An 18,845-nucleotide genomic window follows, 5' to 3' on the forward strand; every position below is an offset into this window, starting at 1 on the left:
TTATCTAAGCTTCCCAAAATCATACACCTTTCCTTAGATATCTCACATGTGTGTCTAAACAATTTTAGAACTATGAAAAGGGATACCGTAATCATAGTCTCAAATGTTTAGACCTTTGCTTTTGCTCACAATTCGAATTATGAAAAGGGAAGCCTTAATCATAATCGAATTTGAGAATGAAAATCCCACAATTGCTATCTCTTTAAAATCTACTTAGTGAAAGGGTTTCCTCACAATCATTTTCATGAATTTGAGAGAAACCTTATGACACTTAGGTTTTATCTTGTATGTGTTCCTATCCATGTGAATTTGTAAAACCATAATCATAAGTCAAGGTTAGTGACAAATCCAAACTCATATGGACTAAACTTGTTCAATCTTAACTTCTTGCCACTTGGTAGCACAAGGGCCTACCATGTCTTCTGAGTTGCCATGCAAACAATTGAGAAATCATAGAACTCACATGCATAATGAAGTTTAAACTGGAATGGGAACAGAAACAAGAATATGTCAACACGATAGGTTACAAACCTCAAGTCGTGTGCTAGTGATAAACAATAGGTTTGATTAGTTCATGAAGCTTTCAAGATCTTTTAGACTCCCACTGACCTCTTGACATATAAGATTCACTTTTTCAAGGAACATTACTTGACAAACAAAGATTAAAGAGCTAGTGTGGATTCTTATCAAGAAAACCACTTCAGACTATTGGGCTTAGTTGGTCTTTGTTTTATCAAAAACATCACAACTTAACAATTTCAAATGTACAAGATTAGAAACCATTTTACTCTACATTTGACAAGTGTTTTAAACCTTCTTAAGATTAGTTCACTCAAGGTTACAATCTTGGAGTATGACTCTAAGACTTGTTTTGGAACAAAGTACGACTCGGCTTCTTGATTTAACCATTTCAACAATTCACGGTTCCTCCTCTTAGCCAAACAAATGCACCAAGGTGTCCTTAGAGGATCAATTGTGATATGGCTTTCAATAATCTTTAAGGTGATCATAAAACATGATACTGAAGTACTCTCCCATCTTTTTAGAATGGAGAAACTTTTATCTTTCAGCCTAGTTTGATTATACTCATTTGTCCTGTCATACATTGAAACTTTTCAAATGTTTCAAAATTACACATAAACAAGTAAGCATAACCATAATTACTAAACTTTAGTAAATCATGAAGAATAGCCTTATCGTTCTTTTGGTGGAACTGATCAGTGCACAACCAAGTGTACTTGATCTCCTAGTCCATCACTTGACTCACATATACATGTGAACAAGGAATTAATCTTGATTTCCCAAAGATGAAAATTCTCATTCATCATACAATACAAGTTGCATGATTCCAAGTTTCTATCTAACAGAAACTTGGGTGATGAGAATATTTCCTTATTTGGTAAATTATGACACTACCACAAACGACAAAATCAAATCCATTTTCCAATATTGCTATCAATGGAATCATATAAACAACACTTTTTCACAAATGTCATTGTAAGGATACCTAAAATAAAAAAAAAATCAAAAGTTTCCTTTTATTTTAAAATTGCGGAAAAACTTATCCTTACAATGCAAATACATATGAAACTATGTTGTTATCCATTCGTAAGCAATCTATCATAACTCTTAGCAGCAGCTCAAAATTCATATCTTCGGATCATGCGATCAAAATCCATCTCTTCACGATTAGAATTTGCTTATTCATCCTTTAAGCTTCCTTTCTTTTCTTCGATTCTACAAAACATCATGTAATAAGAATCTCCAAATAGGAACTTAATTGAGTTAGATATTGGACTTTACTTGAATCATAGTTAAATTTATTGACTTTTACCTTCCTAGTGAACTTTCAGGTAAATGGGGCAGCTTCGCAACCAATGCCCCTTCTTTTGGCAATAGATTCTCTTTACCATTTGGTCAACCGGGTTGACTATGGTCGATCCCTTTACATTGGGAAGAGAAGAATTTTATGGAATTCCAATGTTTCCACTGTCAATGTCCATGTAAGTTTGGGAAGTAGATCTTCCAATCAAATTTGTTGTATCGATGCTCCAAATCATTGATGATTCAGCAGCAACAAGCAAATAGGTAAGATCAATAAGGGTAATGTCGTGGTATGTCACATAGTAGTCCTTTAAAGAACCCGCTATATGACTTAGGAAGTAACTGAAGAACCCAGTCAATAGCCAACTTTCTTGAGACTTCAACACCCAACTCTCCCAACTTGTCAATATGTGACTTCATCTCCAAGATGTGAGCACATATAGACATTGCTTTCCAATACGGATTGAGTGACCTCGAACTTTTCAAGAACTTGTGGGTTAGAAGAATAATCAGTGGAGGTGGAGGAAGTGAAGTATGATTTCCAGTCCAATTAATGCACAACTAAGGGATTAATCATTCACCTTGATTGCCATTTGGTGTAACAACCCGAAGTTGTTCGTCGCCGAAAACCCATTCTACCCGTATAACTCGTCGGAAATCGAAAAGTCCCGATATCGTTTTTGGGTTTAGTTAACTAAAATTATATGTTTATTATCATTCAATGAGGGTCCAAATCATTTAGGAACTCATGAATTTAGCCCAAAACATTTATTTCATAAGTTTTAGAAATATCCTTGTCGGGTGACGGAAACTCAATCGGGTGCAACCTAAAGCTTCGTTTAAGGCCGGTATCGGGTAGAATTCCACCGTGTCCAAGTTTTAGGAACTATATAAACGTGTTTAACCTATCATTTGAAGCTTTTCCTTCTCTCTCTACTCTCTCTCTAACCTCTCTCCTAAATCCAAAGTTTAAGGGTCCAAAACTCAATTTTAAGGCCTCAAATCCTTAAGGTACCTTCCTAGCTTTAATCTATAGCATATTTGGCTTCCAAATTCGACATTTAATCATGAAATAGGACAACATATATGAGTTTACGGCCCAGGAGGCTGCCTAGGCCGTAAACACCAATTTGAAGGGTTTTAAGCCCTTAAACTCCTTCCTAAACACATTTGGACTTTAGATATGGCTAAGGGACTTCAAGATATGGACTTAGAACATTTAAAACATGAATTTTGAAGACTTTGAAGGAGTTTACGGCCAAGGCACAAGCTTGGGCCGTAAACTCATATTTAAGGGGTTTTCTTGACCTTAAACCCTTCCAAATCACTAGTATGGCTTAGATATGAATTATAGAACATTGGTTTTAGCATTTGGACACTTGAAACATGATTTTTGGGGGACTTATGTGAGTTTACGGCCAAGGTATGTGCTTGGGCCGTAAACTCCTCAAAACATGGCATAAATTCAATTCTAAGGTGTTAGAAAGCCATCCAACACCACCAAAAGCCTTGGAATCAATCATAGGACCAACCAAAAATAGTTTAAGGGCCTTAAACACATTATTTGTGGGATTTCTATGAGTTTACGGCCAAGACTTGTTCTTGGGCCGTAAACTCCTTGATTCATGGTGTTAGAATGCTAACTAAACACCCCTAAAGCCTTTAGATGAATTTTAGAAGCCCTTCCATGCAAGTTTTAAGCCTTAAAACACCTTGTAGCACTCTATAGAAGAGTTTACGGCCATGAGGGGGTCTCATGGGCCGTCAACTCCATAAACCCCTCAAATATCCCATGCAAACTCATGTTAGGCCTTGGAATAATTCTACCAATCACATGTGATTTGTTCTAGCACCATTTAACACCATTTTCATGAGAAAATAGGAGTTTACAGCCATGAAGCCATGCTAGGCCGTAAACTCCCATAAGAGGGTCTATTTGATGTTTTGAAATCATTTCAAGTCCTTAAACCAAGTCTAGAAATTATCCCCTAAGTGTTTGAAGTCATTTAGCACCATAAACCACCCCCACCATGAGTTTACGGCCGTAAACTCATGGGGAATGGGTGTTTTAGACCAAAACTCTTATATTAGTTTACTCATGGGGAGTAAAGTCGAGTCCCAAGTCCCTAGTGTCATTTCACGTCCTTAAACGCCACCCGGGTCCCTCCAAACACTTGTATTGGAGTGTTTTCGCGACTTGAAGCAAGTGTCCCTAACATATAAATAAACTAAGTCCTAATTAGATACAAATGTGTATCTTTACATTATAATTAGGAGCCTCGTGTATTTACAATCCCCGGATCAACTCTTAGCGTCCAAGTCGTCATACTTCTCATCCGGTGAGTTCATACCCCTACGCCTTTTTCCGTGTTTTTCAATGTTTTCAGGGGGGGGGGGGAATACAAGCAAAACTATAACTGTTTTCGAATTATATCATTAATGTATTTCAAATAATATCTGGCAAACTTATAAACTCTTTTACTCCTTATGTATTATGTTGAGCATAAGGAATGATTTATCAATTTCAACTAAATGGATTTTAGTTAAGAAAATAACTAAACTAATCAAATTATTATGGGAATAATTTGGGGTTCTATATTTCTCTTTGTATCATGTACTGATATCTGTATAAAGTTATTAGATAAACTATGTCTGATTCAGTTTATCTCCGTATCATTTGAATGTTTTGCCAGATAGTTTCATTATATGTATCTATTTTCACTGTATCATGTCTTAAAATCTTTGTATGTTTGATATCGTATGAGAATTCTGTGAATAGTTTAATACAAGCTTGTGAGATAGTCGCTACCCTTTATGGATGATCAAGTAAATCCTCCCCGGAAGTGTAACCAGAGTCTCCTGGAGGGAGAGCGATGAATTTGTGAATAGATCTATTCGGGACTGACAATCCCACACCTTAACTGCTAGCTACAGTTAGGCGGGCACGCCTAGGGTGACAAATTCTGTATATCGTTCGACGTCTGACTAACGTCAAGGAGGTCTCGTTGTCGTATCAGTATGGTTACCCGACTCACAATACGTATTAATATAAACTTATTCACAACTAGGATTTTGTTTAGAATCTATATCTTGTTCGGGATGATAATCCCATGGTCTTGTATCTATATTTCGTTCGGGATGGCAATCCCATGGTCTTAAATCTATATCTTGTACGGGATGATAATCCCATGGTTTTATGTCTATATCTTGTTCGGTATGATAATCCCATGGTTTTATGTCTATATCTTGTTCGGGATGATAATCCCATGATTTTGTGTCTATAACTTGTTCGGGATGATAATCCCATGGTTTTGAAACTAACTCTTATACGAGATGATAATCCCATGATTTTATCAATCTATCTTATATCTATTTTCGGGATAGTGATCCCATGGTCTTTATCGAACTATCTTATAACTGGTTCGGGATGTTAGTCCCAAGGTTTTCAAAATACTTTCTATTTACATTTCGTCTAAATTATAGTTTTATATATTAAACTATACTCTTTGTCATTTAATCAATCTTGTATTTAGGAAAATATGGGATTTTCCTGGGGTTAACGTACATCACATAACTGAACTGTAATGAAAGTTAACGAAACTAATTAACATAAGAAAATATGGGATTTTCTTGAATCACAAACCTTTTCGAAAAACTAAAGGAAACCGATACATTTACACAAAACAAAACCGCTTATGAACTCACCAGCTTTATGCTGATTTTCAAACTGCTTGTATTCTCAGGTCCAAGTTAGACAGGTACCCGGCGATATCTTTTGGTGAAGACGGAGTGCTCCGAAGACTCGTCTCTTTTGTTCATATGATATATGTATAACTTTTGTACAATTTACTTTTGAACCAAATGTAAACTTTCATATATATGTAATGTAATGGTTGTTTACTGTGATTACTATGTACATTGGATTTGATACTCAACGTGGAGTCAACCCCGGGAACGTTTCCGCCTTTGGTTTTCGGGGTGTGACATTTGGGATATCATCTTCACTAGGAAAGCTTTATTCAAAAGGATAAGGAAGACCATAGTTGTCATAACTAGACATCTATGAGGGAGAAATTCAAGTTTAGTTTATTAAAGTCCTTAATATAACACCCAATATGAAATATTAAGGCTAGGACCCAACACAATATTTTATAACTTGGAAGATGGATGCCATAATCCAAGCTACAAAATATTTAAAGGTAGGTAAATGACGATTTACCAATTTCCGCCATGAAAAACGAAATTGAACATTAGGTTTTAAATTAATTGAAACTCCTAGATCTTGTGAGATTCATTGAACTATTCAATGGCATGTTTAAATCTCGATTGTGCCCTTCAAGTTTCTGACTGGGATGCCGAGGATCACAAACAAGGAGTGAATAACCATGCAAATTAACTTGGTACACTTAATGTTGCAACCACTTAATCAATGTGTTGGTTAACCACACACGCTTCATTGATCTATGATTAACATCAAGCTACCCTTTTCCACACATTGTCAGTCCAAGATTAGTGTACTGGTTAACCACACACGCTCCACTAACGACTTAAAAAGGTGCAAAGTACAATTGCATGGGTTAGCACCAAATTCACATTTTCCTAAAGTAACTAAGATTGAGAATTTAATAAAGTTTAGTTGATTTATATTTATAATTATAATTTTAACGAAGGGAGAGTTCATGTCCTGTTCTACCCATTCGGGTAACGACCCTCCACCAGTCAACGAAGCGGTGGGTGAGAATGGACACCCATTAAACTGTCATTTTATAGGCAGTAACCTTATACCCCCTTATAGAATGGCTTCGTGAATAAGGTCTACTAACAGTAATACTGACCTACTCTTATACATATATATAAATATTAAATCTATAATATTATAATAGTATAAGGGTTGAATTTTAATCTTTTAAAATTCTAGGGTTTGGAACTAAAGTATACATGGGGGGTTAACTTTACAAATTCCAAAACTTGAGGGTAAATTTTGAACAATTCAAAAACTTTTGGTTTCCATAACTTATGAGTTTAATATGGTTTTTATGGAAGACTTTTCAAGTTCCATAACTTGAGGACACGTTATGGAAGACATAAAACTATTTTATGATGACATTTAAAATAAGACCTTTCATTTTTTTCATAACCTATGAACCTAATGTATCTTTAAACAGAAAAACTCTTCATTTTCAATTACTTGAGAATAAGTTATGGAGTTCATAAAAAAACATTAAGATCAATTATTCCAATTAACACAATGATCAAATAATTTTTCTATGATCTAGATCAAACTCATAAGTAAAGATAATTCACATCTACAATTTTCAAGAAATTAGCTTATCACATAAACTAATATAAATCTTGAAACTTTGACAATTATCCTTTATTTGGATGAGGATAATCACTACCATATCATAAAAATCAAATTATATTAACAAAAGCATTTTGTGGTAATGATCCTAATCCAAAACATGCCAAAAAAACTCAAAAATTTGCATCCAGGACAGCCAACTCATCGAGTGCATGTGCTGACTCGTCGAGTTGGTCAGTATTGTGAGTGGACTCGGTGAGTCACCCATCCAACTCGGTGAGTCCTAGGCCAAAATCATGCAAATCGGTGAGTTAACGAGTGAACTCGGCGACTTCTGCTGTCAGACTGCAGAAAATTCAATTTTTTTGCTTCGAAAACCAATAATAACATCAAATACAATAGAAAACAACCTGGCTCTGATACCACTATTGGGTTTTGTATACTACAACATCCTATGATGCACATACAACCCTAAAAGCTCTGGATCTATGTTTTCTCTAATTATACATGCACATGGTTTCCAAAGCTTTAAGCCTGCAACTAGCATAAAAAAAACATATGAATAATAAAACAAGTTTTAGACATACCTCTTGATGTTGTTGGTGTTTCTAGGAAGACTTTGGCCTTTAAGAGCTTACTGCCCCAAGTGTTGCACCTCAAACGGAATCACAACACATCTAGGACAAAGGGTGACATTTTGAGAGAGAATTACATGCACCAAAATCGTCCATCTTTCTCTAAGAATAGAAGCACAAGAAAATGATCATGAAGTAACATATTTATATGTAGGATTCCAAAGGTCATGGGTAAAACCCAAATCCATACCCATGGGTTTTATGATCCACGGTACATGTGGTCCAACTCTTTATGTATTCATACATAATCTTAGTCCAACATGGACCATAAGCCCATCACATATAAATATAACCAATGACCATAATTAGTCCCCATAGATTTAATTAGTCTCTTTTGATCACTAAATTAATTCCAAACTAATTATTGATCAATACTAATTAAATCCAATGATTTCATATTAATATATTAGAACTTATAATATATTAATAAATCATATATAGCCTTTTCTCAAAAGTTTATCCTAACAAATCGTCTTGATGATATGGAACCCAAATGGACAATGCTACTCTCGGGTCGAGTACATACCAATAAAAGTTATGGGCTTAGACATCTAATACAACAAATCATACTTTAGAACTAGGTATGAAAGAAGACGGTAATGAGTTGGCTTGTAGATTTATATAAGGAGTTAGGCATATTAATAGGTTTTCTACACCATTCACGAGTACTTCTAAATAAGATTTGAGTATTGGATCAACCCGCGCTCACATGAATCACTTCATGGAATTTATCTCGAGTGATCATGGCACGATAATATCATATAATTCTTCAAACCAAGATATATGAGTTGTTGACTACAAGTTGGTTATGCATTGATGGAACAAAAACGCATCAGTAACTTGATGTTATAAAACGTGTCATTGTTCATGATTTGATGAGTATTTAGTACAAGCATATAATGTCGAAGTTTATCTGCTCCATTTTATCCTAAGAGGATTAAAAGTGATATCTTGGGCCCCTCGATGGCTTTTTCTGACTGTGTGTCGGGCCTAGTCAGAACTAAATTAATGTGTTTAGTTATGTTCTATGTTAAACGAATCAAAAATTAGGAAACAAACTGTTGGACAATAAGTATGACTTTGTTCCATGTATTATCCAGTTGATATCTTGAGAACAGAGGATTATATGATCACTTATCTGAAGGGCGCGTCACAGACTAGGTCAGAGTTCGACAATGGCTTTTGAAAGCTTACGGTTGGTAAGTCAAATCCTGAAGTGTATAAGCAGTAATAGTTATTAGAGTTATCCAAGTGGGAGACTATTGGATTTGGTGTCTAAGCCCATAACTATAACTGGTATGTAGTTGATCGGATTGTAGCATGGTCCTTTTGGGTTGCCTTCACCAGTGTAATTTGATAGGATGAATTTTGAGAACAAGGTTATTTATGGTTTATTCTATATTACAAGTATACTATATTAATACAGAATTATTTAATTAGTATTGATCAATAATTAATTTATTAATTTTGTGATCAAAAGATACTAATTAAATATATCGGGATTGATTATATAAATCAGTATTTTTTTGTAGTGTGGGCTAATGATCCATGATTATGGGCTAAACTTATCCATGCAGGTTAAACCCATGGGACATGAGAATGTGGAAAGTCATGGATTATTAGGGTTTACCAAGTGTAACCCTAGCATGTACAACACTACAAATAGAACCCTCCATAGACCAAAATCGGTTGCCTCTTCTCTTTGAGATAAATAAATTATTATCTTAAATCATCCTCTTGCATATTGGTGTTTATGAACCATTAGAGGCATCACACATGAGGTGCTCAAACTTTCAAGGATCAAGAACTACAAGTTCTTCAAAAGGTATGTCATCTAACTAGATGTTTTATTTAATTGGCAATTTGTATGCTAGTTAGGACAATGCTTTGGAAAAATTGAAAATATGCATGTATAATGGGGAAAACATAGATCCAAAGCATTTAGGGTTACATGTGCACCATAGGAGTGTTATAGTGCTCAAAACCCAACAGATATATTCCATCCTCTCTGCATGAGGACCGTCCCCAAACCAGTGATGGATGCATCATAAAACACCACAAAATCCTCCATTCCCTCTTTGAGGGTCAAAATCGGGGCCTTGCATAATCTTTGCCAAAGGTTCTCAAATGTCAATTACTGCTCAGGGCCCCATCGGAAATCCACCCCCTTCGTCGCCAGACAAGTGAGGGGTACTGAAATTTTGGAGAAATCCTGAATGAATCTTTGATAGTACCCTACCAAACCCAAGAAACTCCTAATATCTGAGGGGGATTTCAAAACCTCCCACTGCATCACAGCCTCGATCTTGGCCGGATCGACCAATATCCCATCTTGGTTAACAAGGTGTCCAAGGAACTGAACCTCTCGTAACCAAAACTCACACTTCGAGAACTTAGCATAAAGCCATTCTCGCCTTAAAACCCGTAGAAGTTCACGAAGATGCTCATCATACTACTCTCTGGTCTTCGAATACACCAAGATATCATCAATGAACACAATAACAGAACGATCGAGCATCGGATTGCATACTTGATTCATTAAATCCATGAATACTACAGGCGCATTAGTAAGCCCACATGGCATCACTATGAACTTTTATTGCCCATTATGAGTCCGGAACACAGTCTTCTCCACGTCCTTCTCTCTCACCCGGACCTGATAATACCCAGACCTTAGATCTATCTTGGAGAACAAAGATGCACCCTGCAAGTGATCAAAGAGGTCATCAATCCATGGAAGGGGATTATGGTTCTTCACTGTTAACTTGTTCAACTCCCGGTAATCACCGCACATCCGGTGTGAACAATTCTTCTTCTTGACGAACAAAATCGGTGCTGCCCATGGAGAATTGCTCGGTCCGATGAACTGCTTGCCTAGAAGCTCCTGCAGCTGAGATGATAACTCCTACATCTCAGGTGGTGTCAAGCGGTACGGTGCCTTGGAAATCGGGGCTGCTACTGGCACAAGGTCAATCATGAACTCGACCTGCCTCTTAGGAGGCACACCAGGTATCTCCTCTAGAAACACATATTCAAACTCTTTGACTACCGAGACCTCGAAAACTGAAACCTGATCCCCAACATACATATCCACCATATAAGCCAAGTATCCCACACACCCATGTTGAATATTTTGTCGAGCCCTAGCTGCAGAACAAAACCCTGAACCCATCCTGGTGCCCTCTTCATAGATAACCAGTTCTCCCCCACTAAAGGTTCGAACTACCATGCACTGGCCCTCACAAATCAATCATCGTACTGAACCGGCGCAGCCAATCCATAATCACAATCATGAAAACATCCCCCATGGGGATAAGGATCAGATCGATAAGATAAGGCACCCCAAAGATCTCCAAGACACAACCCTAATACACTGATGATGTAGAAACCCCCGTGTTCATTGGCGATAGAAACTCGCAACGGACACTCTAACTCTCCAATGAGCATATCAAACTCTCTACTGAACGATCGAGATACAAAGGACCAAATCACACCTGAGTCAAACAACAATATATCAGGCAAAGCGTTCACTAGGAACGTACCTAACAGAGGCAAACATAAATTATAAACAATAGAATAATGGATAGAAGCATACCAGTCACAACATCCGAAGCTACTTTATCCTCCTTGGCAGTGAGCTGGAAAGCGCGACCTCGAGCCCTCGGGGGCTCCACCCTGCCTTGAATCCCAGCAGTGACCCTAAAATTAGTCGGCGCTGGAGCCTGTGCCAGCCTAGTAGGAAGCGAGGGACAGTTGGCCTTCACATGGCCAACCTAGTCGCAATGATAAGAAATCCTGGAACTGAGTGTTGGGGCCTGCTGGCGGCAATCCCTCGCCATACGGTCTTGTCTGCCATAATTGTGGCACCCAGAAGATGATCGACAAGCACCCTCATAAACCTTGCCACACTTACCACAAGTACGGCCCCCTCCAACCCCTAGATCCTACATCAGTGGCCTTAAATCGCTTTGGTGCAGGCTGCGACTGCACCGGGGATGATATCTACTCCTTCATCTGCAAATCAATCTCAATCTCACGCTGCCTGGCAGCCTCCTGCATATTCAACAAGGAACCATAGCGTTGGGTGGAAAGAAACTATTTGATCTCCGTCTTAAGCATGCTCAAGTATCAGGTCATTTGAGCCTTCTCAAATGTAGCAAACTTAGGACAAAACATAGACCTTTTGTGAACATCTCAGTGATCTTCGTCACTGTCTTTGTCCCCTGTCTCAAATCCAGGTACTCCTGGGCCAACCTCTTACACTCCACCAGTGGCACATATCTATAGTGGAACATCTCTAAGAACGGATTCCAAGACATTGCAGCTCTCTGCTCAACAGAAAATGAACTAGTAGCAAGCCTCCACTAATCCTTTGCTTCGGTCCTTAGAAGGTTCAGAGCACACCTGACCTTCTCCATATATGTATTATGGTTATTTTATCGTGAAATAACTAATCCACACGACAAATATTACATGATACAAAATTTTATGATTTTTATGTGACACTGCATATTATATCAAGCACGTTATGAAACTTTGTAGTATTTCAAGGATTCAAACTATTACTATGCATGTTTATTTGTATGTTTAAGTACACAATGTTTATACATGCACATATGTTCATTAATTTGAAACATTCATTTTTATAAAAGTGATCACGCCACACTTTTGCATACATGTCAAACATACTCGACTTTTATAAACCTTATAAAATGATATTCATTATGCCCAGTAACTTAATCAAAATTAAGTTAGGGCTGAGAGTTATTCACAAACATTTTAGTTAAGGGAATTCTAGTGAGACGTTATTCATTAGTTGCGTATAAACACTTAGCATACCCACGCTACTATAACCATTAATATTCGTAGCGAGATACATATGTATAGATCTATACAGGATTGACATCCTCACCCACGGTTGATAGCTATGACCCTCAACCAATTAATCGAATCGGGTGATAGATATCTACAATTTTTACTACAACGTCTAATGAAGCGTTATAGGGGGTATACTCAAGTCATATAGCTCGGTTACAGGACTCACTATAAACTTTAACAAGAATATCTCTTTCTTTATCTCTCTCTCTCACTCACTATAACCATGGGTTGGGGGTGTGATAGATTGGTATCAGGGCTAAAGTGGCGGTAGAGAACTCGTATCCTTGAAAGTGAAATGCAACTATAGCGAGTAGCTTCTAATAAAGGTATTATTATTAATAATTAGACTACTTCTTGCCTACTTGCGGTACAGAGAATCTGGTTTGAAAAGCCGCATAGGGTTGTTGGATTTCAAAACGGTTAATTACGAAAATGGTCCTCCCCTACGGTGTTTCCTGTTTGACCCCTGTCTGTAATTGGTAGTCTTGGAGTACAAAACAAGATTTAATAATACTGCAAAACCTCACCAACAATAATATATAAGAGTTATATATACTATGATCCGCGATGAAAACACTTAAAAAAAAGTCTTACATGCCTCAAACTAAAACTACCAACACAACCGTTTAGGTCAAACACCTCAATTATGGTTAGTACCTTACAAAATCCATACCATAAATAAACCTGCAACATACACCTATGTTATTTATGGTCGAGCCAGTGAATGCCCAACCTTGAACAAGGGTTTTGATAGACTACAATGGTTGAAAGTTTTAGAGATTGAAGGATGTTCTCAAGATTCGCTACAAAAAAACATAGTACCTTAGAACCTTATCTGAACCCCAAAACAACATATAGATTTTAAAAATACTTAAAAATCTAGGATAACATTCCGATTTTTACTAGTTCGCCTAAACCCGAAGAAAAATAAAGAACCAATACCTCCGCTACCATCGTAGGAAAGAAACCCATAATTCTCTATCAATCATTCAGTAGTATCTGAATTTCTCTCTCTATCATTTGAAATCAGTAGGATTTCAATCACTCATTATGACTTGGAAATCTATAAGATTTCTGGAATTGATCACTCTCTATAATTTGGAACCTTACCATGAAATAATCGGAGGTGACTGCTTACACCTCATGATTTAATGACCGCACAAACCCTTTCCTGAGAATGGTGAACCCGAAATAAAGAGAGATTAAAAGGTACATTTAGGAATTAGCTTCACTAGTTCAAGGTCTGGTTAGTACATGCAGACCCACTACCTTTGATAGTGATAAACAATTGACCTGCCGATTGACCAAGGAACGCATCCGTCAAGGTACCATGACCCCATAAACTGAAGAGAACTAGGTTGGGAGTACATAAAGGAGGTTCCATGTCAAGTAAAAAGGGAACTTCAAGCATCACAAACCTAGTACAGAACTTGTGGTAGTGTACGCAACGATCACAAACACTGTCGTCGTATCAAAGCTCTACTCTAGGACTGTAGCCCACTGTACCAAGTATAATTTTCACCATGTCGGAAACTGCATGGTCTGCAACATTTATAACTTAAGAGGTCACACCTCTAAGATTTACAGAAAGGCCATGAATTATACAATCTCAACCACTACTGCAGAAAGAAGCCGAAGTTGCTTCAAGTGCAATCAACCAAAGCATTCAAGAAGGACTACCCAAAACTGAAGAATCAGGGTAGCAAAGTGTCACACCCCCAAACCAGAATGGCGGAAACATTCGGGGGTGGGTGACTTCACGTAGCACCATAACAATTAAGTATCGTAAAGAAAGTAACACAACCATCATATATATAATAAAAACGTACATTGTTGCGTTATACATGTTTCCAAAAGAATATTACAATAAGATGGTTTAAAATGTTTGATAATAAATGCCTTAGCGTTCCTTCTTCAAAAGCTGGTGGTTACCTGTATTACCGATTCCCTGAGAAATACAAGTGGTTCCGAAAAAGTGTCAACAATAAAGTTGGTGAGTTCATAAGTGTTTTTGTATTGAAAAGTATGTCATTTTGGAAGAAAGTAGATGAACGTAGTTTCAAGAAAATCCAATATTTTCAACATATAGTTTGAAAAGTTCCCAAAGTTGGAGGGCCTTAGTATCTTTCATACTTAAATGATAACGATAAGTTTTGTGCTCAAAATAAAGTAAATACTGAATGCATTTATGAATCTCGTAAATCAAGCTTGTTTTTATACTTTCGTGTGAGTTTTATAACCATACTATTGACACAGACTGCCTGTAACAACACTCTTCAGGTGTTGTAGTGTTATGACATTTGTCACCCCAGACCTGCCGGTCTAACTGTAGCTAACAGTTTAGGTGCGGGGTTGTCAATCCCGTATAGATCCATACACAAGTATCACGCTCTCCCTCCAAGAGATTATGGTTTATAATATAGGACTTGAAATGCATACTAGAAAGTACGTTAAAGTTGAATATCTCACATCACTTAGTATAAACAGATTCACGATAAGAAAGTCTTTGTTTTACTTTAGGTGAAAGTGTTTCATTTTTCAATATGTATACGTAAGAATGTATGAATAACTCGCAAACTATACCCATTATAGTTTTTCAGAAAGTATGTTCCATTTGGTGAAAATAACTTGGTAAAATACTAAACTTTATACGTAAAGCAGGATAGATGTTGTATTTATAACAATACGTTTTCTTGTATTGTACTTGTATCCCCCCCCCCCCCTAAAACATGAAAAGACTTGAAAAGTAGGGGTATGAACTCACATGTTTGGTTTGGAGAGAGAGGGACTAGAGTCGAGCAGAACTTCAACTGCGGAAAGTTGCATCTTCGAGCTTATCAGGGATCTCGATAGCGTAAAACCTTCGTCGGGGCTCGGGTGTGGAACTGGGGTTGTCGGGATGGCCTCTGGTGCTTACAAGTGTGTGAAAGTGAGTGAGAGTTTAAGAAAAAGTGTCCAAAATCTGGAGTCCATGCTTTCCATTTATAGGGCTGAGGGCGCGAGTATGATGGGCGTACCACCGGAGTACGCTGGGCGTACTTCGGTTACGCTGGGCGTAACTTTGCGTCATGGCTTACGACTCAGGTCTTGCTAGGCATAGAGCTTGCAGCCGATGGGACTCGACCCTGCACCTGAGTACGCTGGGCGTACTCTTGAATTACGCTGGGCGTAATCCCAGCTTTAATCTTCTAAATTCCCTAACTTTTGCGTACGGGCTCCGTTTTTCGCGTTCTTTATATCCACGCGTAGGTGAGACTATGCTCTACAACTTTCATTTAGACTTTGTCGGCTAGTTTTAACTTTATTTTTAATACTATGTTTTTAATAGGTCGGGACTGCTACGGTCCGTTAAAAATTTATAGTTTCTTTATCCGACGTCTGTTTTCATTTGTCTTTTTATCATCTTACTATTGATGTGGAGACCTTCAACTCTCGTTTAGGTTGCGTTAGCTAAATATCGTTCGATCTTCAATTCGAGTTTTTAGCTCTCTACTACCATTACGAAACTTTGAAAATTCGTAACTTCTTCATACGAGGTCCAATTCGGGCGATTTTTTATGCACGTTCACCGATTAACGTAATCTACGACTTTTTTTTAGATACTTAAGGCTAAAATGCATTTTATTGAAATTTCTCATTTTACATTTTATAATGTCTTACCGGGTGCGTCGTGAATATTTGAGTAGTCGAAATCTTTTCACTATAACTCGGTTTTGAATGTTCTTTATGTTTTTGGAAACATTGGCACGATATCTATAATTTGATGCATCCCAACTTTTGATTTTGAACATTTTATTTTTGAGGTTAATTCTGTTGATTCCAAAAAGTTTCATTGTATTAGACTTTTGAGTGTTACATTGCTTTGGAAAAATATAGGGTTGTCACACAAAGGAAGAGCATTCGTGATAGGTTCTCGAGATGGTCATCAGAAACCAATTGTGGTTACTAGTACGTTTCCTATTAAAAAAGTTGATAGAAGCTTTATTTCAAGTAAGTTTAGAAGCATGATTAACCATAAATCATGCAAACTTAATGAAGCTCACACATCAAAAGTAGAAAACGACCAGTTAGAAAGCACCTTAGAAATAGTCACTAATTGCCTTCTCACCCCAAATAACCACGTCTTTCACATTAACCTATTGTAAGTTTCGATGTGATCATCGGAATGGATAGGTTATCACTTCATTGAGTAGAGATCTTATGATACAAAAAAGCCATCTAACTACCTATACCCAATAATGAATCTCTCGTGTTTTATGGAGATAAATCAAGAACGAATCCAAGAGTCGTCACTTGCATGAAGTCAAGGAAGCATTGCAGAAGAGATGCTTCGCTTTCTTGGCCCGTGTGGTGGATATGCAAGATAAGGGTAAGGAAATTAAATACATACTGCAAGTATGTGATTACTCGGATGTATTTCCAGAAGTACGTCGAGTTAGAAAGGTTGAATTTCGAATCGACCTAATCCAGGGTGTAGCACCAGTGACAAGATCTCCTTATCGTCTAACTCCATCAGAAATGCAAGAACTTCTTGACAAAGGCTTTACCCGGTCAAGATTCCATCCATGAGGAGCTCTGGTATTGTTTGTCAAAAAGAAGGATGGATCGTTCAGGATATGCATCGACTAACTAGAGTTGAACAAATTCACCATCAAGAACCGTTATCCACTCCTAAGGATCGATGACCTGTTCGACTAACTATAAGGATCCTGTTACTACATAAATATCAATCCAAGATTCAAATATCTTCAATTCAAAGTTCAAGAAGTATACATTCCAAAGATGATATTCAGGACTCGGTACAGTCACTACGAGTTTCTAGTTATGCTACTCAAACTAAAAAATGACACCAACTGAGATACGCTGATATCTAGGGCTTACAGACTATTAGTGGAGATTCATCGAGATCTTCTCTAAAATAGCCAAGCCTCTGACCATACTAACCCGGAAGGACAAAACCTTCGATTGGGGAGACAAACAAGAGTCTACCTTCCAGAAATTGAAATAATTTTTATGCAGTGCATCAATTTTTCCTCTTCCAAAGGGAACAAAAGACTTTCTAGTATTCTGTGACGCCTCTCACCAAGGTTGGGATGTATGTTGATACAGAAAGTTTAAAGTCATTGCATATGTATCAAACAACTTAATCCAAACAAGACCAACTACACTACCCATGACTTAGAGTTGAGAGCTGTAGTGATTGCCTTAAAGATTTGGAGACACAACCTCTATAAAATGAAGTGTATCGTGCTCACCGACCATACAAGCCTTGAACACATCTTTGACCAGAAAAAGATCAATATGATACAAAGAAAGTGTGCCGAATTAGTAAATGATTGCGAATTCAAAAATCATATTTATCCTGGTAAAGCAAATGTCGTAGCAGATGCTTTAACCAGGAAAGAGTGAGCAGAGCCACTTCATGAGAAAGCCATAACCCTAGCCACCCACTCCAATCTCGCCACCCAAATTCGAGATGCTTAACTGGAAGCACATAAACCCAAGAATATTGTAAAAGAAAACCTGTGAGGTATAGACAAATAGTTCAACCTCAAGGAAGAAGGAACACGATATTTCATGAACCGACATTGGAGCCCAAAGTTTGGTGAAGTCAGGAGTCTAGTTCTAGTTGAAGTTCTCAAGTCAATATACTCAAAACATCCTAGATCAAATAAGACCTATCTCGATCTTAAAAAGTTTTATTGGTAGACCAGCATTAAGGTAGATATTATAATCCACATATGTAAAGGCTTAACTTGCTCCAATGTCAAAGCAAAGTACCAAAAGCCATAAGGACTCCTACAACTATCATTAACCCTGTATAGAAATGGGAATAGATAACCATGGACTTCATAAAAAATTTGCCAAGAACTTCAAACAGGTATGATACCCTCTGGGTTGTGGTTGACCATGTGACCAAGTCCTCCTATTTCCTAGCCATCAAAGAAACCGACAAGATGAAGAAACTCACCAGGACCTATTTCAAGGAAATAGTCAGACTGCATGGTCAACCAATATATATTATCTCAGACCAAGATAGCAGATTCACTTCCATATTTTTACGATCATTATAAAGGTTCCTAGGAACCAAACTCAATATGAGTACAGTATACCATCCTCAAACAGATGGACCGAACAAAAGAAGAACACAAAATTAGGAAGAAACATGCTTGTTCGATAAACTTCAGTAATGCTTGAGATACTCA

Source organism: Lactuca serriola, chromosome 9, assembly GCF_051521515.1.
Source record: "Lactuca serriola cultivar US96UC23 chromosome 9, Lser_US96UC23_V15, whole genome shotgun sequence".
NCBI lineage: Eukaryota > Viridiplantae > Streptophyta > Magnoliopsida > Asterales > Asteraceae > Lactuca > Lactuca serriola.